The 24,344-nt window shown below is 38.2% G+C and overlaps 1 long non-coding RNA gene and 1 pseudogene across 1 annotated transcript; both read right to left on the bottom strand.

Moving 5' to 3' along the window:
• Positions 1 to 6,297: 6,297 nt before the first annotated feature.
• LOC110881392 lies at positions 6,298 to 21,951 on the bottom strand (annotated as a pseudogene).
• A 31-nt stretch (positions 21,952 to 21,982) lies between these two features.
• Positions 21,983 to 22,572, bottom strand: LOC110926836. Its single transcript, XR_004870641.1, has 3 exons — positions 22,513 to 22,572; positions 22,122 to 22,184; positions 21,983 to 22,030 (listed from the first exon to the last, which is right to left on the bottom strand). It is a non-coding gene; the product is annotated as an uncharacterized LOC110926836 (long non-coding RNA).
• Between the last annotated feature and the right edge of the window lie 1,772 nt (positions 22,573 to 24,344).

Genomic DNA, 24,344 nt, shown 5'->3' with positions numbered 1-24,344 from the left:
CAGCAGCGACTATCAATTTTATTGTTTCATCAGCTTGCTGAGGGCGATGCTATGTTTCAAAGCGTTTGCGGAAAGCATTATCCGGGGACTAGGTCAGTACTTCCATACAGCAGAAGTCCCGGGATAATACCCCAGATATCACTGAGCATAAAGACCTAGTATCTCAGAATAAGGGACCTTTCAAACAAGATTTCAGGGGTTACCTATATATCCAAGTTTGCGTTAACCCACAGAACAAGCAAGTTTGAATTTTAGGTTTATATCTCGTCACAATCTACTAAATGTGTAAAAACCTACTGGCATATCCGCAGTGAGATTGTTTATCACATTTTAACTTTCCAATTCTTTAGCATGTTGTGACAGTCCACTGATGTACTATCATTTCCTCTTTTCATAACGAAACTCATTTTTCATTTTATCATGTTTTTGACTTTTTTTAAATTTTCTAATGTTTTTGGATTTTCTGAAATTTCCCTACTCCCCCTAAAATGCAAACACATTTCAAAGGAAATTTGAAAATAACTAGATTCTTGACCCACTTGAAAACATAGAAAACAACACAAACTGTACAGAAACATGACAACTAATATCAAATCGCCTCAATTCGCCATTCACTAGGCATAAACAATTTGAACTCCCCCTATCACAAACCATTTTCTCATTTAGATTTCAAAACACTAAAGTTTGTTTTAATCAAAATGATTTTTCCGGAAAATGAGTTTGTTAAGATAAAAAACCACTTGTAGGTTTATCACTTTGTTAAAATCGGGGATATGGTTCATCATCTTGTTCTTTGTATTATCATGAGTTAGTAAATCAAGTACAACTTAATGTCCCTGATTTACTATTTTGCAATTAAGCAACCTGTACCACTTGTAAAAATAACCATACAATACCACTTGTATGTATATACAAAATGCCGATTCCTGCTTCGCACTTACCAACCTGGAAGCTCCGGCGTAGTCATTCATCCTGTAAAATTTTAAAAATTTTAATTTTTCATATAAATTCAAAATACATGAATGATGCCGATTCCTGATCCACGATTACAAACTTGGGATCTCCGGCAAGTCAGGTTTTTCAAGCAAAGAAAATGTCCACCCAAGCCTGACCAGCCTTGGGTAATTTCAATTCGGATTTAGTTGGGGTGTAGGTTGCTGTCTTTTTAGCATAGAAGTCTTTTACCCCTTTCACTTTCCCATCAACCATTTTACTGAAAATTTTCTTTACATTCCCGTTAAAAGCTTTTTCAACATCAAAATTATCCTTTTCAGAATAACCCTGATTTGAGAATTCAGACTTTACAGTTTTTCTTTTAAAATTTTCAGTCCTTAATGGTGGAAAGTTCTCGTCATCCATTGAAGGAACTGAGTTTTGATCACTCTCATCAAACTGTGGCTCCTCTGATTTTGTGGAATCAGACTCATCGCCAGATTTTACCTCAGATTTCTTAACAACCCATTTTTGGTTGTCAAGTTTCACACTTCGCCTGTAAAATCTCTTCGAACATTCACCAACTTCAAATGTTGAATTTTTGAAAACTTTAAATTGTTCAGTTGGTGGTTCGGTTTTATCAACAACAATTTGTTTCAATTTTCCAGAAACTCCCTGTTTTGTATTCGTCGCTTTCGGACAGTTCCATGCAATGTGACCGGCTTCATTGCATCGGAAACAGGTTCTGGTTTCTTTCTTCACGTAAGCTCCATTCTTTCTCTTCTCGGTTAGAAACTCTTGGTTAGATTGTTTCCAGAATGAGCACTTCTTCTCCTCTTCTGAGCTTGTACCTGAAACGAATTTTGTATTTGTTTTAGAAAATTTTTCATTTTTATAATTTTCTGGTGGAGTAAAACCAAGTCCTTTCTTTTTGTAGCTACGATTTTGGTTTGGTTTCTTTTGAAAACCCGAACCAGAATTGTAACCTTTTTTCTTGTTTAGACGTTGTTGAACTCTTGAGGTGTAAAATTTAGGTTTTACAATAAGATTTTCATCTTTTATTTCAGAAATATTAATTTCTTTTAGTTTGAAAACCTTTTTAATCATTTCTGATTTAACACCTCTTATTGGAAACTCTTTATCAAAATATAATTTGTCAGAACCATTCAAAGTATATGCAACTTCAAACGTTTCGTCATTCAAATTAGATTTTGATAGCAAAAATTCTTTACTATAAACCCGTTTTTCTGACGATTTCGAACTCTTTTCAGACGAACTCGAACTCCTGACTGACTGACACGAACTTTCGGACTCGGACTTTGACTCTGACTCCTCATCCTTATCCAACACCTGATCGACCACTCGTTTTATCAATTCGGACTCATGATCTGTGTCGGACGCTGTGAACGTGACGTCAATATTGTCCGGTAAAACATCAGTTATCTCGGATTCTAGCTTAATATTGACCGCCTTTTTTAGTTCTTCCTCGTTAGGTTTTCTAGGCGAGTATCCTTCCCAAATCGGAGGCGGACACTTATTATAACAGACACCCTGTTTCTTACCAGTATCCGTTTTCTTCTTTGGCTGTTCATCTTTAAATGCCTCGAAACCTTCCACTGTTGGATAAATTCTATCCATTACGTAGTCACAACCTTTGTAACTTTGCAGCAATCTTCTGATTCTTTCATTCTCGGCTGCTTCATTTTCCAACTCTTTCTTCAACTGTGCACATTATTCTATGTACATGTTGATCTCTTTTTGCTTTGTCATCATTGTTGCATTCATCATCTTCAAAGCTTTCTCTCGTTCAGAGTTAGTCTTCTCCAGACTATTCACATGCCTGTTCAATACATCATACGACTTTTTCAAGTTTTTTACATCAAATAACAACTTTTCTTTCAACTTTTCTAACTCACTAAACCTCTCATCTTTTTCTATACATTATTTACAAGACTCTAAACACGTAAGACAAGGTTTTGTGACTTCAACAATCTTTTCGATCTCTATGATTTTTTCAACTTCAACAACTTTCTCAGCTTTAGTCATCTTTTCTACTTCAATAATCAGAGGAGTTTGATCAGATACAGGTGCGGAAAACAAGTACCTGACGAAGAAACAGCTAGATCTTCACTTAATTCTCTTTACTGATTGATTTAACACTTTTTACACGCAATTCTCACACCGGCAGCACTTCGGTATGGAAATCTCGAAGTTACAAATGTGGACCTCTCATATGGTATTTATAGGTGAGTTGGACCTCTTATTCGGCATGTCCGTATAAGGGGTCCAGGAAGTTGTGAGGTGGACCTCTTATTCGGCATGTCCGTATAAGCGGTCCAAGACTCTAAAATACCTAAACTCTCCAGTTTTCTTGTAAAACGCGCCCTAATCTATACAATACAATGAAAGACTCGATCTAAGACGAAATCAACAGATGTAGTGCACCAACATCATGCAGTATACCTCGTTCGTCACAAAATTCTTCCATCTTACTGTTTTTGAACTCAGTACCATTATCACTGCGAATTCTACAGATTGGCCTCTAGTACAGATTCTCAATTCTGTTAAACAATGCCATCAAGCTGTCAAACGTTTCGTCTTTTGATTTCAAGAATGAAACCCACGAAAATCTGGAATAATCATCAGTCACGACCAAACAGTAGGAATCTCCTGTTATACTCTTGACATTCACTGGACCAAACAAATCCATGTGAAGTCTTTCCAAAGGTCTTGAAACTGAATTGACTTGCTTTGTAGAGTGTGACTTTTTCTTCTGTTTGCCTTTGACACAACTTATGCACTCCCCTTCCAGATGAAAACCTTTGACATGCACTCCTGTGACCAAATCGTTATGCACCAAGTGATTCATTTTCCTTAAGTGAATATGCCCCATCTTTCGGTGCCATAACCTTGATTCTTTCTCCGTTGCTCTGGACACAAAACAATGAGCCTGACCCGTGGTTGTAGTAGCAACGCTCATGTCCAACACGTACAGATCGTTGACTCTTGGTGCCCTCATGATGATCCACTCTTCAGGTATCACAAATCCCGGTTTCAAGATCAAACATTCTTTGTCGGTGAAATGAGTAGTATACATCCTGTCACAGATCTGGGAGATACTCAACAGGTTGTTCTCCAACTCAGCGATGTAGTTAACTCTCTCAAACGTTATAACGCCATTTGACAATGTTCCTTCACCTATGATCCTTCCTCCTTGATTACCCGCAAAACCCACGTAACCACCATTAATGTTATTCACATCATACAGCAGCGCGGTCTTCCCTGTCATATGCCTTGACGCTCCACTATCCATTATCCACCTGGATACAAGTTTTGGAAGATCCTGCACATAACAAATCATCATTTAAACAACTTCAAGAAAGATGCCGATTCATGCTTCGCAATCTAGGAAGCTCCGGCAATTCAAACTGTTTAATCAAACATGGTGTCCACCCAGGCTTCATCAGCCTTAGGTGTAACCTTGACTCTCGCAATTTGAATTTTGAAATTTTCAGCCTTGAGAGGTGGAAAATTTGCATCATAATCAACGGTAATTGATTCTTCAGCCTTTTTCACCTCAGAAGTTGAAACTTTCTTCTCAACTTTTGATTCAATTTTAGGTTTCCACACCTGTTGAGTTAATGCAACCCGTTTGTAAACTGTGTCATTTTTAGTTACCAACTTCTTTACGGGTTCATTTTTCACTTTGATGTTATCAATTTTAACATTCTTCTTCTCAACAACCTTCTTCTGTTGAACTTTCACAGCTTCAGTCTTAGGCTTCACATAAGTACACTTTCGTGCAATATGACCAACCTTTTCACACCTAAAACAAGTACGAGTATCAGCTACCCGACTCGTGCCTTCAGACTGAGCCTGTGAAGCTCTCTTCTCAAAAAATTCTTTGTTAGATTTTGAAAAAATTTCTTTTTCTTCATCAGCAAGTGAACTTGAACTGTTCACAAACCTTTTCTTTTCGACAAACCTCTTGTTTGGAACATTTCTTTTCTGATATGGTTTACCCCCCTGATAACCACCCGACCAATTGTTTCTGTTGTTATTGTAAAAACGTGGTGGATTAACAGATTTCTTGTTGTAAACCCTATCTTTCTTTCGACTCAGATTATTCACTGCTGACAACTCGACTTCAACAAGTTTGAAAACATTTGTCAATTTGTTCAAGTTTACATTCTCTATCGGAAACTCTAAATCCGAAAACAACTTATCCGAACCCATCATCTTGTACATGACAAGGTTTGATTCTTCATCTAAGTTGTTCTTGGACTTTTGTTTCGGAATGTATTTATCCAAGAAACACCCATCCTCCTCTGAAGTGTCACAATCCGGTTTAAGCACTTTGTCAACCACACTTTTCACCACATCATTTTGGACACCCTCGTCATTGGAAGACGTGAACGTGACATCAATGTTCTCAGGAAGTTTAACATCACTTTCTTTCTCAATTTCCACCAAACTAGACTGCTTTTTCGTGTAGTTGTCTAAAATTGGCGGTGGAACTTTGTGAAACCCTACACCCGTTCCATCAGAAAACACATCCTCACCAGCTTTGTTTTTCCCTATAGGTTTGGGAACAATATGCTGCAAAACAAAGCTTGCTGAGCTATAGCTGTTTAACTTCAACTGAATTCTTTCATTTTCAATTTCAGCTTCTTGAACTTTAAGTTTCAGTTTAGCAATTTCATCTAGTTGATTGTTAATTGATTCTTCTTTTATTCTTACCACAGCTCTTAGATGTTCATTTTCTTTAAACGTTTTGCCATTACGATCATCACTATCTTTCACAATAGTCTTAAGTTTTTCAAACTTTTCTGAAATCTGACAGTGTTCAAGAATTAACTTTTCATTTTCACACTTTATTTTCTCACGTTCAGTTTTATCAAGTTCAATTTGAGCCGTTAATTCTTTGATCCGTTCGGTTGAAGCTTTTACAGTTTTGTCACGACCGAGAATCTGATCCTCAACACTTTTAACTTTTGTTGTCAGATTCTTGATTTTCTCATTGTTAAGATACGTGACAGTGCTACAAAAATTGCATTGTTTGGTGCAATTTTTGTAGTCAGCATTTCCATCAATCTTGTTACCTGACACATTTGTTGACACATTTGGACTGACCTGGCCCTTTGACTCAGTCACAGAATTAGAATCTACCTCAAGTGCTTTCGCGGCCAGCACTTTGTCAGCCATCTTTCCCAGGTTCTCTTCCGTCAACTCCTGCGTAGTATCAATCAAGCCAGTATCAATTTGCTTTGCTTTCTCAAAATCTTCTTTTTCTTTCTTCTCTTTCTCTTCTTTCTCCTTTCTCTCCTTTTCTTTTTCTTCTTCAATCATCTTCTCAGTTGGCGTTCCCCACCACTTGTGCTGCCAGTATTCATCTTCTTCTTTGTACTCCTTGATGATGGCTTCGATATCTAGCGTTTTATCATCAATTGCGATGTTGTCATACCTATCAAGGTAGCATTCTCTATCTGGATCCCATCTATTTGCTCTTCTCGCTTCCAAATAGATACCAGAAAGTCTGATAATCTTGGTTTCAGCAATCATCTTCCGGTATTTATACTTCTGTTCTTCCGTACGCTCGTCTTTCCACGGAATAGGTTCATCATTACTTGCCATGAATGCGTAACCCACCGCATCTTCCTCTGGTAGAACTTCTTTACTCCAATCGTACCCCTCCTCGTCATAAATCACAGCCAGAGCCCTTGATTTGTCTCTGTTATCTTCAGACTGTTTCAATCTGGGCGGCTCAGATTTATTTTGATGGTAGATTGCCTTTTTGTAGTAATCGTCTCTAAACGGATTCTCTGACTCATCAGCGTACGCGTTTCTACATTCCCGCTTGAAGTGACCCTTCTGCTTACACTTAAAGCACGTCACCTTGGATTTGTCGAATCCCAACTTTGTAGACGGACCACCGATCGTCTTTCTCCCGGTAATTTCCATGAAACATTGTGCACGTCGAACTACACTTGCCATCGCCCAACGAATGTCGATCAGCTCCATTTCTTCGGGGTCTATCTGGTCGTAATCTTCCTTCGTCAGATTTGCGTTCCCGATCTTACCAGCCACCAACCCTTCGTAGGATTCCAACACAGATGCCAAGAAGACCATTTGTTGCTTAGCCGACTCCTCATCAAAATTCTGTGCGTTCTTCAAATCTATCGCGATATTGCAAGAAAACTTCGCATCAGAACGATTTGCAGAAGACGTAGATCCACTGTGATAACCACTGTGGCTTCCGCTGCTTGGACTGCTTTGGCTTTCTTTACTTGCTGGAGAAACATTCTCAGCAGAAAATGCAGTTTTCGGAGAAGTAGCTTTCGGCATCAAGCTTTTCGGATAGTACAAATCCAGATTTTGCTGATAAGATGAGTTATTGACTTTAAATGTTTTCTTCAGTTCTAGCTCATGACTTTCAAGTCTTTCAATCAACACATCTAGAGTCAAATCTTCAGGAGCAATAGTGTTCTTCAACATCAGCGCGTAATATCTCCAATCCACTTCGTCTGGTAATGAATCAAATAGTTTGTCAACTAGTTCTTCATCAGAATACGTGATCTTGTGTCGAGCAAGCTCCAACTTCAGATGACCGAACCTTTCAATCATTTTACACACCGATTCATTTTTAAGGCAACCAAACATATCAAACTCTTTTCTAAGAAGTTTCTTTTTATTCTTTACAATCTCTTTGCTTCCAAGACATTCTTTTCAAGTTTCTCCCACAAATCTTTAGCATTGGAGTAATCTATCAGCGAAATGATATCTTCCCGCACCGACTGAAACGATAATGCCACACACTTTTGCTCAGCCACAAAACTCTCAATCTCTTCAGCCGATCTCAATGCTTCACCATTCTTCTTTCCCTCGGCATATCCATTCTTCATACTCTTCCAGCTGGGAAAAGCGAATGCCATCAACCAGTCTTCGAACTTTGTTGCCCACCTGCTGTAATCTTCTATAGCCATCAGCTTAGGAGGTTTGTTAAATGTTCCAAATGCGCTTTCAGACTCCCAAGCTTCTTTCTTTTTCTCTTTCGGTTGATTCTCGTTCGTATTACTCGACGACGTATCATTGTTTCCTGAACTTCCCGTGAATGCGTACATGTCGCTGAACGGATTCAAGAAAATATCGTCCATCGTGTATGTACCTGTAAAATCAAACAACACTTAGAAAAATTTTGATTTTGTAAAGTATCAAATTCAAACGGAACAGACTTGTCCATTTGAAATAACAATAGCTTCAAACGGAATGTATTCAAACGGTTGCTCAAGTTTTCAAACGATGGGACTTGATTTCAAACGAAACTGATTTCTTTCAAACGATAGCTGTCTTGATCGTTTGAATATACAACACTTTCAAACGATAGATTTGTTTTTCAAACGGAATGGCTATGTTCAAACGATACGTTCAAATGATCAGTATATTTTCAAACGATAGTACTGGTTTTCAAACGGACTGATCAGTTTCAAACGGATGACGTCATTAATCTTCGAACAGTTTCAAACGGTCATGATTATTTCGATTAGTTTTAGGTCGAATTTTGGTTCCAAATTGTTAAGGATTAGTTAACAATGAATTTCGTTTGATATGTGAACGTTTCAAGCCATTTTAACCGTGACAACTATTCAAAATCAGAAAAGAAAGGTAGAAGAGAGATAATCCGGCGATTTCAAGCTGTATTCGGTATGAACTCCTCGTCCTGAGCTCTGATACCACTTGTAGGACCGTTCCGATGACCTTAAATGTCAGTAGAAGTAGTTCATCTTAGTTTACAAAGGCGGAAACAGAGTAAACCAAGTCAAAAACAGCTTAATCCTTTCAATTCTTCTTTCTATTACTGATTGCAAGTCTTTACAATGATTCTGATGAAATCCGACAGCACCTCGACTCACAAGCACACACATACACCACTGTCCGTTTGAGATGAACATCACCTATTTATAATGTCTGGCTGTTCGTTTGAATGAGACCCAAACGGTCAGGCTTCAAACGACCAATATGTTCAAACAGCCAGGTGACCTCAAACGGACAGGGTTATTTCAAACGGTCAGACTTTCTAAAACCTATACAAACCCTATTTTAATCATGTTTGAACACTTGTTTAACCTATCTAGACACAAGACTTAATAAGACGTAGTCAGCAGATATTTCATGCATCAACACTGAAAAAACCAAGTTATACTGAAACCTTCAACTCTATCATTGATGCTCTCTCGTCTTCAAAGTACAAAACTTTGTTGACCTGTGATGCTCCGATTTTCATGGAAACCCAGCAAGAATTCTGGAAAAATGCTAAATTAGAAACTAAGGATAAAAAGCCCTTAGCCATCAATTCTTCTATAAAGGGTGTTCCAGTCACAATAACACCTCAAACCATTTCAGAGGTATTTAAACTCAATGATCTTCAAGATAAAACTTCTTTCCCAAAAACAGAGTATCAAATTGATTTTCTTGAGAGAGGATATGAAGAGGAAATGAAAAAAGATACTTTACAAAAAGGCAGTTTTCCTCCTGCCATGAGGTGTTTGTTTCATACCCTTCTCATGTTTGTCTCAAATAAAACAACTACTTTCAATGAGATACCATTGAAGGTACAATACCTGGGCTATGCTATACTACATAAAGAAAATTTTAACTATTCTCAGGAGATCTTCAATTATCTTGTTACAAATGTTAATAAAAAAACATTTTTGTTGTTTCCCAGATTTCTAAGGTTTTACTTACAAAAGAAATTTGCAAAAGATAATGCACATGTGCTTATCCATGGAAACTCCAACCAAATAAACAGCCTAACCTCTGAAACTTTTACAAGGCTATCAAAACCTTCCAAAACACAAACAGAGGTTCCTGAGCAGAATTTAGCAGCTACCACTACTCCTCAGGATCCTGTTGTTGAGCCCACTGCTCAAGGTGATCACAGCAGCACAACCACTGCTGTGAAACCCACACCTAAAACCACCAAAAAGCCCAAACAGAAAAAATCACAAAAGCCCCCCAAACCCACTAAAAAGGTAACTCTAGAAGATGAGATCCCAGAGCAACTACCAGCGATAACACAAAAGTCACCAATAACCACTGTTGCTACTTCCTCACATCAGTTAGATGCTGTTGATTTAGCCCAGACATAAATCAGTTCTTCTCAATAACCTATCACTGAGAAAATGCCGAGTGACTGAGTCTGGTGTCTCAATTTCTGTTAACCCGCCAATAGTTGAGGAGGTTACACTATAGGAAGTACAAGTACTTCCTGTCAGTAGTTCAAGTGGAGCAGCTACTACAAGTGTTGAACCCATTGGTTTACACTTGGATAGTAGTTTCATCAGTCAGACTCCCTTGAAGGCAATTTCTTCATTGGGAACTAGGGTGTTTCCAGTATTCACTAGTTCACTAGAACTGGTTACCCCTACTGAAGGAAGAAGTTCCCAGTACCAAGAAAAAGGGGCATCAGTGGATGATTTTTGGAACACTTTCCATAAGTCAACTGCTGATACAACCACTGCCAGTGGAAAATCAGATGATCCCATTAACTTGGATGATGGTTTAATGTACAAAGAATTGACGGAGAGGGTTGACAGATTGGACACATCTGTTGCAGACATTAAGTCTATGCTGCAACAGCTATTACAAGCACAAAAGGCAACACCCACTGCTGCACCAGCTGCAACATCAGCTCCTCTCATCAACCTTCCAAACCAACAAATGTTACAACACCCGCTGTATCAACAGTTGTTGGTACTTCAGTTGTTTCAATAGATGTTACCCAAACAACTGCCACCGCTACTTCAACACACACTCAATCCACTGCCTTACCAAAAATCACATCACCACCAAAAACATCCTCACTACCACCAACACCACCTGCCAAAAAGCAGAAGACATTAGGTGACACATCATCTGTTGTAATGACAATAGTGGTTGAAACACCAGTTGTTTCAACAACTGTTAGTCAGCCACCTACCACTCAAATCACCACCACTCAACCCACCAAAACACCACCAGCCTCTCCTAAACCCAAAAGGAGAAGGATAATATTGAATGATGACTCTTCACCACCTCCAACATCTTCACAACCACTGACCCTTGTTACCATTCCAAACCCTGTTCCACTCTCTTCAGCACAAGCCTTTAATCCAAACACTGCCATTACTCCTGCAGGAGTCAAGTATCCATTAGATCTTCGAGCAGTTAGAGAGGAAAATAAAATCCTTCTACTCTGAAGATGACCCTGCAAAAAGGAACCTACCATCTCTTCAAGGATATCCTAGGCCTAATAACATAAGGCTGAACAAGTAGGGTATATCTCTAAAAGAAATACACAGGGTGTAGGATCGTGTTCGTGACCCTAAACAGTCAATAAAGGCAGTTCATCTTCATTTACTAAGGCGGAATCAAAGTAAACAAAGGCACACAGCTTGTATCCTTTTAACTTTCTATCTATTACTGATTCTGAGACTTTACACGTGTTTCTGAACAAATTTTGGCAGCACCTCGTCTCCTAAACAATGACCTAATTCCGCGCCCACTGTTACAAATGACAACACAACACACCTATATATACTAGTGTGATTCCGCTTGAAATGCCAAGCGGAATGTGATTTCGCTTGAAACAATTCCAAGCGGAATCACCATGTTTCACTCAAGCGGAATACCAAGGTTTGTATGGAGCGGAATTACAAGAACAACCTGATTTTGCTTGAAATGACAAACATGTCATTTCAAGCGGAATTACATGCATAACCCACTATTCTTGTTTTCCAACTCTAATCAACCTATCTAGACCTAAGACTCGATTAAGACGTAGTCAGCAGACATTCAGTGCACCAACACAGGGAAAATCTGACAAAGAGATCCAAAGATACTACCAATATCTGCTCACTCAAGTCAGCACATTGGAGCGGTTTTCAAAAAATCTCTGTCATAAATTATCAGAAAGAGATGATGAAACATTGAGAAAAGATTACATTGAACACATTATGGCATTCAAGAAATACAAGGCAGAAAAAGCTCAATATAAAGAATGGACTCTTGGTGAGCTCAAAGAGGAGTTAGAAAGAGTGGAAAAGATGAACACAGACAAAGTAAAACACACTCCTCCTGTTTGGTCAAGGTACAAGAAAAATGTACCAGAAAGAACTTTCAAGCTGGAGAGAATGAAAGAAGAGCTGATAACAGCTGATTTTGGGTCAAGGAATTAGGTCACAAGATGGTCAGAGGATAAAGTGTTGGCCAATTACAAAAGTTGGAAGATTTGAGAAAGAGAAATCTAAATGTTCCTCAAAAACCTGACTATCCTGAAGCAGTGGTTCCAGCTAAACCACAAAAGCTACAAATCAGGAGATCCACTGCTCCACCTGCTGCCATCCTTTATCAAAGAAGGAAACAAAAGCAGATGGATACAGAAACAGCAGAAGATATAGCACAAGGGGATTACATTATAAAAATGGTCCTTCAGCAGTTGATAGCAGAAAATCCTGAATTGGCAAAAACTACAAACACTGCCCAACCAGTCATCACCAGGCCACCATCTCCAAACTCATCAACAATAAAAACTCTCCCAAGAAACCCAAAGGATTCAAAAATACTAAAGTGGAAATCTGAAAAACAGACCCATGTATTGACTTTGCTCAGATCCAATGGTGAGGTGAAGCACATATCAAGGGAACAAGCACTTGGCCTGGGTGAAAAAAGATCTTAAAGATCTCCTTGAGCTTCCACTGTGCAGGGATGAGGATGATACAAATTCCATTGACTTTGAATTACAATTCAAAGGGCAAGTCAGGGAGTATTTGATGAGAAAATAAAAACTCAAGAATAATGAGGAGTTTTGGCATCATCTGTTCCAGAGGGAGATTGTTGAGATTGAACCCAACCAAAGGAACAGTTGATTAAAGCCAAAACTGGATCAGATCAGTGGATTCAGAATAAGTAGATGTTTGTATTCAATCTTTCCCCTTGACAGTGGCTCTAACATCTGATGGATTCAAGTACTGTCCTTCCTAACTGCTGCTGACCCAAAAGATTGATGAAGACTAAGTGCTGATGCTCAATCAACTATTATGTCTCAAGTGCTGCTGAAGACTAAAGCACTGCTGGAGCCTGAGCAGTGGAATGAAGGATCAGTTGTTATGTTTATGCTTTATATATGTTGTATCAGTTGTTTGTAATCAGTGGTTGCATTAGGTCAGTAGTTTGAGTTTGTTAGGAGGTTAGATGTCACTGTCATTGGTGACGTCAGCAAAGATGCCACCGTGGTTTGCTTCGTACTATAAATAGAACAGTACCCTGTACTGTTCTGTTAGCTCTTTCATCACAAGTCATTTTGTACGAACAAACTGTGTGAGCTCAGGCTGAGGGGGAGATTGTAATACATGCATGCAAGTGTAATTGAATCATTGAAATAAATTTAATCATTCGATTTCATGAACAAACATGTGTGTTGAAAGCAATTCTTCTGTTTGATTGTGTGTGAAAGTTTGTTTCCATTTTAATTCCGCTCCAATTACTTATTCATCTTCTTAAATCTCAAATGAAAACACAATCATAAGAAACTCAGATCCTAACACCACGCGACATGACAAGGGGGGCTGGCGCGACACGCGAGAGGCAACAATTTTGGGTATAAAGTCACTAGTTTGGCCCTTGGTCAGATTGCGCAGTTCGACAGTCTAAAACGTCGTCCTACTCCTTGTATCTCTGTTTCTTTCAATCAACGCCCTAAATTCCCGAAACTCTACTCTAATATCAGGGTAATAACTTGATCACTTCTTTGGTACTATATCCGATCGATAGTCACCGATCTAACAGATGTTTAAGTGATGCTGGTACCCGACTATACTTTGTCATTCGTGGTGAGTTTGATCTCGTGATTATCGTTAAAGTTGAATTAAGTTAATACCCTAATACGAGTTCCATTATATCTAGAAATTAAAACTCATAACCAAGGGGCTGTTAAACTAAAATACTTAGTGATTAAGTAAACTTAGCGGCTAAGAAAACTTAATGGTTAAGTAAACTTAGTGATTAAGTAAACTTAGTGGTTAAGTAAACTTAATGGTTATGTAAAACTTAGCAGTTAAGAAAACTTAGCGGTTAACAAAACTTAATAGCTAAGGAAACTTAACAGGAAAGGAAACTTAGCAGTTAAGCAAGCTAAGTAAGTTAATCAGCTAATTAAGTTAATTAATTAATCGGCTAAGTAAATTACTTAATTAAACAGTTAAGGAAAATTAATCAGTTAAACAGTTAAACAGCTAAGTGAGATAATCTGTTAAAAAGCCAAGTAAACTTGACGGCTAAAACAATTAAGTAAACTTAATAGATAAGTAAACTTAATAAATAAGTAAACTTAGTAGGTAAGTAAACTTAATCAGTAAGAAAAAACCTAATAAATAAAGGAAACTTAATCAGTAAGAAAACTTACTAGCTAAAAAAGGAATTTGCCTTACCTATAAATAGGAGCCTAGGATTTCATTCTTCCTTGCTCATTTCTTTTCTTCTTCTCTCTATACGTTGGTGTTCTAACCAATAATCACCGATGCGATATTCTATCCGATTGATCCGGGAACCAACTAACAAATGCCAAAGTGTTGTCTAAATAAGACTATACGTTGTTGACTTTCGTTATGGTTCTGATCTCGTGACCATCGTTAGGTTTGATATGGTTTTACACTAATACGTATTCTAATTTGTTAAAATATATGTTTAACCATCCAAAAGCTCAGAATTTTAAACTTTCTATCAAACAAGATGTTTAATCATCAGAAGATTCAGAACTATAAAAGTAGATGCTTAATTATCAGAAGACTTAGAATCAGGAGGCCTGTTAAATCAAGACTACATGCTAACAAGGTGAGTCATTCTCTTTTTATCAAATTGTTTTGCGAAACCCTAAATGTTTTCCAGTTATACTTACATTGATTAAGTCTTTGTAATCTTAAATTACTGCAAGTAAGTGAGGTTTTGTATACACTACTTGTCAAACGTCACTTTTGGGTGAACGGACCCAAATAGTGATATGACCACAGTCACAGGTCTTGCCGAGTGACAACTTGGTCAAATAATTATAAGATATAAACAAATGTAAAAACTCTTAATGCTGTAAATTATAACAAATGAGTTTTTATACAAATGAATGAACTCACCAGTATTTCCAGCTAAACAAATGTTTTTAAAACGCGTTTCTGGTGATTACAGTAGATTGGAATAAGAGTTGTGATACGGCACCGAAAGGCTTAAAGAAGTGGCTTATTGTATAAAATAAACTAAATTAAACGTTGTTTTATGTATTCGGGTTTATCCCATACTAAAGCTACCTTTGTAAAACATGAGTTTATTCCCATCTGTTTAAAAAATAAAATCCGGTGTTTCAAAACTCTGATATTTTTCCTAACTCACGTTCCTAATGAAATTTTCAGCTGCAATATTTTCAAAATAACCACCGGTACCACTTGACTGTTCACGGCTCCCATCCAGAGTGTGGTCGGGGGTCGTGACAGTATACGTCTCGTACATGCTTATAGGTGTCGTATAGGAAAAAGACCATTTTACCCATGGTTTAGGGGCTATACGCAACCCAAATCAAGGGTAAAATGGTATTTTTGCCCCTTTATATACGCTGTGTGTGACAACTCGGAGTTCCAAGGTTCTGTGCGCGTGCATGTCACCTTTATTAACGCTCTGTCAGAGGTTGCAATTATATGTTTATGTGTTCGTTAGGTGAAACCCTTATGTGTTGTATGTTCAGTATTGGTATAACTCCGCTGAGCTTAATCTAGATGTGCGATAAATCTGTTTAATATGACACACTTAGGTAAGTGGGCCGCACCCATCACTAATACTATTGGGCCACCATTGTATATTAGATTACTTCCCTGCGTTTTCTGATCGACTCGGCCCACATTAACGTTTGAATCTGGCCACTGTTATGATTTGAGTCCAACCCGAGCCCACACAGTTACCGCATATACATGGGGCCATTTAAAGTCCAATGGAAGGTTGGAAGTGGGCCGGTGGGTTGGGGTTATTGTTCGCGCACACATTTAAATAGCCGGTTTATGTTTGGGCTTCGGCCCACCCTTTCATTTGGTCCGCGTCGGTAGAGTCCAAGAACTCTTTATGTGGTATACATTAGAATACGTAATATAGTTATGAAAACATGGAAACCCTACACCTCTCTAGATGGCGACGGCAGAAGAGACCCCCCCCCCTCTCGTGAAGCTTTGTGTCGTGTTCATCTTATACCTTAACTCCTTCGGTTAGTATTACTACTATGTTATTATTTGCTTCTTGGCTCAATATCCTATAACATTACATGTGAGAGACCTAGGGAGTGCAGCCAAGTAGATAAGAATCACTTTAGGTTATCGACCAGTGTGCTCATATGTGCATGTGAATTATCAGGAAGCATGTGATGGTGGTTATGTGTGCAACTTGTTAATTAGAGTAGATATAGTCTGCTAACTGTTCTAATTAATCGATGACCTAATGATTGTGTTCAATGATTGAGTGCAATTTGTTAATTGGAGGGTATCGACTTCGGCCCACCCTTTCATATGATAACATTTTCTAGAGATAACAACTAATACAACTCAAACAATAAACTTTTGATTTAATGGTATTTGATTGGACCTCAACATATTCCTCATGCAGTGTGATGTGATGACCAACAACTTTATAAATCACATGCAATTCTGACAAGTTATTGAAAAATGGTTGACTATTATGAATCCATATCAAATCACCTGCAAATTGAAAAGATCTAATAATGATATGGACCGCATACAACTGTGAGACACATACATGCACATAAAGAGAAATATTAGTTGGGCTTGATGATTAATAACAGGGCCTGTCTGACCATAGGGCCACACGCCTCAATAGGCGACACACTATGCTGGGCCGTGCAAGGGGTGTGGGGCCGGAGAACTTTAGGGGTTGCAAAAGTCGATTGTGTGACACCCCAGGAAAACCAGTGAACGATATACCTTACCTAGCTTCCTCAGTGAGTGCGTACCAAATTTCGGGACGAAATTTCTTTTAAGTTGGGGATAATGTGACAACTCGAATTTCCAAGATTTCGATTTCGTATTTATTGCACGATCATGTATTGATTGCCATGAAATTATATATGTTTGATTGGTTGATTGTGCATAGTTGTTTGTTATTTGTGAAACTTGTCAAATGTGTAAACTTAGTGGTGGAACTATGAAATAGTTATGAGATGGTGTACTATTGTAAATTATATTAGTTAGGGGTGTAGAGAGTCATTAGTGAACTTGATTATACTTAACCCTAATCCCCTTTTCACTAATCACTTTCACCAAAACCAAAACACGTACTCTCATTTCTTTGGCTCTAGCAATCATCACCATCATCATCACCAAGATAATCATCACGAGTTTGATCACCCTACTCCTCTAGAATCATTCAAGGTAATTGTTAATGATTTGTGCTTGATTGTTTATTGATTTTTTTGATTCTTGTGTTCATGGAAAACCCTAGCTTCTCATGTAATATTCTGTGATTAAATCCTAGATAGTTGAGATTGCAATGATGATTAGATGCATGTTTGATAGGTATCATGGTGATAATGGTTGTGGTTTAACAATCGATTGAACAATCTCGTTTGTCTGCCGTCATATGATTGGAATTAGGGTTGTTCGTATGATTCACGTAACTGATTTAATCGCAAAGGTTGTAGAATTGAAATGTTTGTCTGAGTTTGTTATATGTAAATGGTCCGAACTTAATTGATTTGTAAAGGTCCGAATATAAATTGCATGATGGGTCCGAGTTTAATGGACTCACTCTTTGGTCCGAGTATAAGCACATGGTCCGAGTTTAATTCATCAACCTTGGACCGAGTTTATTGTAGATGATGACCGAGTTTATTGAGCCTCCCTTGGTCCGACTTTGTATAACCAAACTATGTTGCCTGAGTTTATTAGTTGGTATTACATCCGAGTTTAATATGGTGCCTTTTGGTCCGAGTTTAATGTTCAAATGGTTGGTCCGAGAATAATAGTTTGTCTTTGGTCCGAATTTAATTTCATGAACATGGTCCGAGTTTAATTTGGACTACTTTGGTCCGAGTTTAAGTAAATGAAACATGTCCGAGCTTATTGGACCTCCTTTGGGCCGAGTTTAATGAGAAGTTGTCTTGTCCGAGTATAATTGATTAGTATAATGGTCCGAGTATTATGTTGATTGTTGCCCGAGTTTAATAAACCTAATATTGGGCCGAATTTATTAATTCCAATTGGTCCTAGTTTATTAAAATCAAATGTGGCCCGAGTTTAATATCATGATGTTGGGCCCGAGTTAATATCTTGACATTGGGCCGAGTTTATTGAATGTATCAAGGGTCCGAGCTTGTGTGTGTATCATGACAGTCTGAGTTATTGTATATCAGGGTTTTGAACAGGGGAGACCCCCCCCATATTTGTCTGATGCATGATCCTGTATATGTTAGTAGGAATTACGCGAATTGTATGAATACGTGAATTGTATGAATAAGAATAGGTTAACTGTTACGTGATACATGATTGATACATGATATTGGCTGTCAAGCACCATACGACGTTAGATTACATGCGTATCATTTCGAACGTGAACTGATTTGTTATACGTGCATACAATAGGACTTGATTAATTACTTGTGAGTGCATAACATAGCATACCGAGCAAACCAAGGTGAGTTCACACTCCTACTAAGGCATGGGATTCCCGGGTCGTGGGAATGGGTTAAAGGTTTCAATTGACTTATAACGTACAAACGCTTTTCCTAGACTATCACCTATCATGGTCCTCGGATGTCAGGACGGTTCCGTAGGTTGGGATAACACCTACGTGGTTCCGTAGGTTGGATAACACCTACGTGGTCATATGCCATTACTGCCTCGGATGTCAGGCACGCACGTAAAACCTACGTGTACGCATTACTTACTTCTTCCGTAGGTTGGGATAACACCTACGTGGTCATATGCCAATTACTATCCTCGGTACAAAGGATACGCACGTAAAACCTACGTGTACGCATTACTTACTTCTTCCGTAGGTTGGGACAACACCTACGTGGTCATATTTTCAATTACCTCATACGCGCTACTGTTCTCGGACGAAGAACAGGGATAATACGAATAGTCTAGTGGTCACATAACATGGGAAGCCCCCACTTGAATAACTTACTATTGGCCCTGTAGAGCCACCCGTTACTTACTGTTACGCATTTACTTACTGTGAACTTGCTCAACTAGTTTGTTGATCATTCTGTTACATGCCTTGCAGATCGTTAGGTACTTGGAGCTTGCACTGGAGAAGCGGGTCGTTGTGGGCAAGGATCGTGGTTTCTACGTTGAACCATTATGACATTTAAAACTATTAACTATTGTTGGTTTATTTACTATGCTTCCGCTACACTTTAAAACTATGGTTATGTTTTGAACACCTATCGTGTTGAATGGATGGTTTACATTTATTTACTTAATATTAATTACATGTTCAATATGATTGGTGGCTTGATCCTGGTCAGTCACGCTCCCAAGCGGTGATACTCCGCGTGTGGATTTTGGGGGTGTGACAGATTGGGTCTTTGAACATGTTAAACTGTTATATTAGATTACATATCAGATTTGAATACATAAATTACTTTTGCACGAGTAACGGAAAGGTCGTTGTGTTGAACGGGTAAATTATGAGTGGCATTACATCAAACATTGTGTCCTATTGTAATGGGTTGTAATTTCGTGTTGGGCCGAACCCCTTTTTAATTAGTCGGGACGCACATAATCAGACATGCCATAATGGATTACCAAGTGGTGTTAGCTTAATACACTTGTGACACGAAATTACCTGTGGCTTAAATTGCTTAATGTGTAATATGTGAACTTGTATGTAAACCGAACTATTTGATTGTGCCATTAGGAAATACGAACTTGTGACGTAAGTGTGTTTATCGCTCGTACACTTGTGGTGATAGTAGTAATGATTTGTGATGTACTTGCTTGTTGTTGGTGTAATACGTGACAACCTATGTGGTGCAATATGAATATAAACTGATCATTGTTGGTACACAATGGTAGGACGTGTTTGATCGACTATTAAACAAGAAATTAATCTTACCGAGCAAACCAAAGGTGAGTTCACTACATTCGAGCATGCGTCCCAGTGGTTGGGGACAGTCAGTGGGTATTCCATGGGGGGAATGAGTCTTTGGGTAAAAACGAGTATATTGGTTAATGATCTCACCTATCATCATTTGTAAGTCCCTCATCGGGTATTAGTTAGTAGCGCTACTTAGGTTTGGCACCCTCACCCCGTGCCTGTAGAGGACGGAGGTGAACTAATGACCCAGTCTGGCCCAGTACTGGATAGGAGTACGTGGGAAGGGCAGTCGTGTATTCAGGAGCCGTCATTGTTCGGAAATGAGATATTAACAATATTACTTGCACTGGTTATTGAACTGTTTTACATACATCCGGTAACAAACATTTTCTAAAACTGTGAACTCGCCAGCTTTGTCTGATACACTTGTTACATGCTCGCAGGTCGTTAGATATCTTGGATTGGGAACTTGCTGTCTGGAGTAGCAGGAGTGGTCATGGGTCGTACTGGATGCATTCGAGTGATCGAATTATGGATATCTTACATTGGTTTTGAAACGGTTTAACTTTGGTTTACTATTTGCTTCCGCTGAACATGTTGGGTCACTACTAGAAAAATGACAATTTTTAACACACTTTTCCGTCACAAATTCGTCAAAAATTGACATTTGCTACGGATTTGCAACAAAACCTTGATGTTGGAAAAAGCCCCGTCGGAAACTATTTACTACGCAATTACTACGCAAATTTTAACGTATTTCCTACGGAAATATGGTGTAGGAAATTTGTGACGCCTTTACTACGCATTTCCTATGTTGTATATCAAAAAATTGCAACGCAATTGTGACGGAATATCAAAAAATTGCAACGCATTTGTGACGGAATATTTAAAAAAAAACAAAAAAAAAAACTGGAAAATCCAGTTTTTTTGCTAAAATTTGCAGGAAAATAAGCAAAAAAATACTGATAACCAAATGATACATCTAACGCGTCCTAGAAGACAACTCCAAAGCAGCCCTCATAATGGAAACATTACCAATACACTCAAAACTATAATCGACACCTCCATCTGTCATATCAACAAGAACTTGTTGGGTCGGTTTGTCGTGGTCTTTTGGATTCACAAACTCAGTCACACCAAAGTCTTTTGCTGCAATTCATAATTGATAAAAGAAAATGTTATTAAGCTTACCATCTGTTTTGTCATGTGCCATAAAAAAGAGAAAAAATGTAACTAATGCATACCTCGATCAAACTTTCTGTTGTCAATATCTATCCCAATTATACGTGTAGCACCTGCTGCTTTCGCACCCTCTGCTACCTATCAAATGGTATTCGAGTTTATACAGTTTTAAAAGAAACATCCGTATTTATGATAAGTAAAAGATAAATCATCTTTATATACAAACTTACTGCAAGACCAACAGTTCCAAGACCGAAAATAGCAAACATTTATCTTGCTTCAACTTTTGCTGTGTTCCAAACCGCACCAAGACCTGAAGACAAAAATTAGAACCACACAACTAGCTTTTGAATATAACAACAATATGCTGAAGTGAAGAAAAATATACCAGTAGGGACACCACAGCCAAGAAGGCAAACTTTCTCCAAATGAGCTTTAGGATCAATCTTGGTGACACTTTCATCATGCACAACAGTGTATTGACTAAAAGTAGAGGTTCCCATGAACTGATAAATTGGAGTTCCCCCAACTGAAAAACGACTCTTTTTAGCATTCATCATGACACCAACTCCCGTGGCTCCCCTAATTTTTCTCAAGGGGGCAGCTACCCCTGACTATATAGCTTGGTCCGCCCCTGCTCTTTTTTCGACTAAGTTCACAAATCATGAAACATAATACATAACAGATTAAAAATGGAAACAAAAATTACCTGGGCATCAACATAAGTTGACTGCTGTCGTAAACTACAATGAGGATACCTGACGACATACGTTGATCCATACCACCGTAACTGTAACTGTTTCATTTCATTTCACTTTCTCATATCAGCGACTCATATAAGGATTCATAGCAGCAAGCCAGCAATTGAAAACAAGGTTCAAGATTACCTCTACTCTATCAAACATGTCGTCAACGATCAAGGGTTTCCCACTATAGTACGAATCCTGTGCCTAATTCAAATTTAGACAAATTATTAACACCTCAAATAACATATACAAAAGTGAGTTTAAATGTTTTCGGTAGGATTGGATTTGCTATTCAAAATTGGGGGTTGCAGCGTAACTTGTTGCCCATTTGCCTATCATTCTACTGTAAATTTTCCGGTTATTTAAAAATGGAATTGTACGCTAAAAAATTATTATCTCCTAGAGAATTACAATAAACCATATATTATAATATAGTCTATGTGGAGACAATTACCATATATTCTAACAAAAATCATAACTAATATATTATTATATCCAGGAAATCGAATAGAGAAGTCAATTTGATACATACTTGTCGATAAAAAGCCTCTAGAGTTTCTTGACTAGCCCTTTCAATAGGACCAACGAATATACAAGGACCCTCCACCAAAAGTTGAGTTGCAGATTGGCGGTCTTTATCGTTTCGAACTTCAGTCACCCCTTCACCAACACTCTCAACAATCCTGTCATTATTACATCATACAGTAATTTCAGCTTATGCCCTTGAAACAATAACAAAAAGGAAAACAACGTTATAGTTGGATGAAAGCAGATACATATCCAGCAGCCTCATGACCAAGAATACATGGAAACAGACCCTCAGGATCCTACAGGGTAGAAATATAATATATTAATCTGACCCGAATCCTGCGACCTCCTGCCTGCACACAATCCCCACCTCAGGGTCATCAGGAACCTCAGCGAAGTCTGACCCGTGAAGATCATGCATCACCTCCAAGTAGCCACCCTAAAATATAATAAAATAATGCAATTATGAGTTTTATATGATTAGATTGATTATCAGCCACAACTCTCACAACACCCAATAATAAACTCTCACACCCCTCACATCCATTTATCACTCACAGCCCATCACGCGTGAAAACAATCACGGAAACATGCCCATCACTCGTGAACTTTTATGGTGGCGGTGGAAAAATTGATTCATCACTCGTTGAAGTTTGGCCCATCACAAAGAAAAATCAACCGCCCCCAGTCCTCTAAGTAAAGAGATTTGAATGAGTGAGTCAAATAGGCAGTAAAAATGTTTTGATAAAAACATAGAGTGATCAAAATAAATCATCAGATCTAATTAAAAAAAAACTTCATCAAGAAACACATCATCATGAACATAAGTATAATTGCAGTCTGTAGATATCAACATAAATAAATATTAGAACATCCTACCCAATCAATAACAATCCCCCACAAAATAGAAAATATAATGCATGTGCAGAATTGTGTTAACCATACAGAAGCAAACAGAAACGAAGATTAGATCAATTTACATCCAATAAATAGCGATCGCCCATAAAGAATTATAAACATTTGATTATGGAAACGTAAACGAAATTGATATAAAATTAAACAGTGATGTAAGAAACTAATAGACGCTTACAGAAATGACATCGATATGAAACGATCCGGATCGTTTTACTGTTGAGATTATTTAGGAAGGGTTGAGGGGATATTAAAGATGATGGCAATTTCAGTGTTCCGTATCGGTGGAAGTGGTGGCAGTTATCAAAAATTACCCCCTATTTGATTTAAATTTATAGTGTCTTATTGATGAAGCAACGCCATGGTTGGCCAGTGGTGTTGATGAAGCGACGCAACGGTTGACTGCGTTCTTGATGAAGCAACGCGATGGTCGGCCGATGGTGTTCTCCACGAAGCGACACAGTGGTTTCAGTAATGGATTACACAGAAAAGTGAAGCAACTTTTTCTATGTTTAGATAATAAAATGAAAGGGTGTGAGTAAAATTAATCAAAAGGTATGACTATTAAATAAATGAGACATAACCCAAGTTGCTAATTGTATAAGGGTATAATGTGATATTATTCGTGAAAACAGTTTATCATTCACTGAAACATGTCTGAAAACAACGAACACTTGTTCAAACAGTTTGATACTCACACCGAATTAAACCGAAATAGACGAAATGAACGATATTCAATCCGAAACGAAACAAATCAAATCAGATAGAAACTTGTTCAAAATACATCGAAAATCAACCGAAACACATCCGATTTCACCGAAACTCGTCCGATTTCAATCACGATTACACGCAGAGCATCCGTAGCTCTGATACCACTTGTGAGTTCAGATCTGCGATGACTTCGATTTAACGTGCGGAATCCGT

The sequence above is a fragment of the Helianthus annuus genome, chromosome 10 (assembly GCF_002127325.2).
Source record: "Helianthus annuus cultivar XRQ/B chromosome 10, HanXRQr2.0-SUNRISE, whole genome shotgun sequence".
Lineage (NCBI taxonomy): Eukaryota > Viridiplantae > Streptophyta > Magnoliopsida > Asterales > Asteraceae > Helianthus > Helianthus annuus.
This window is presented reverse-complemented; position numbering and strand designations above follow the sequence as displayed.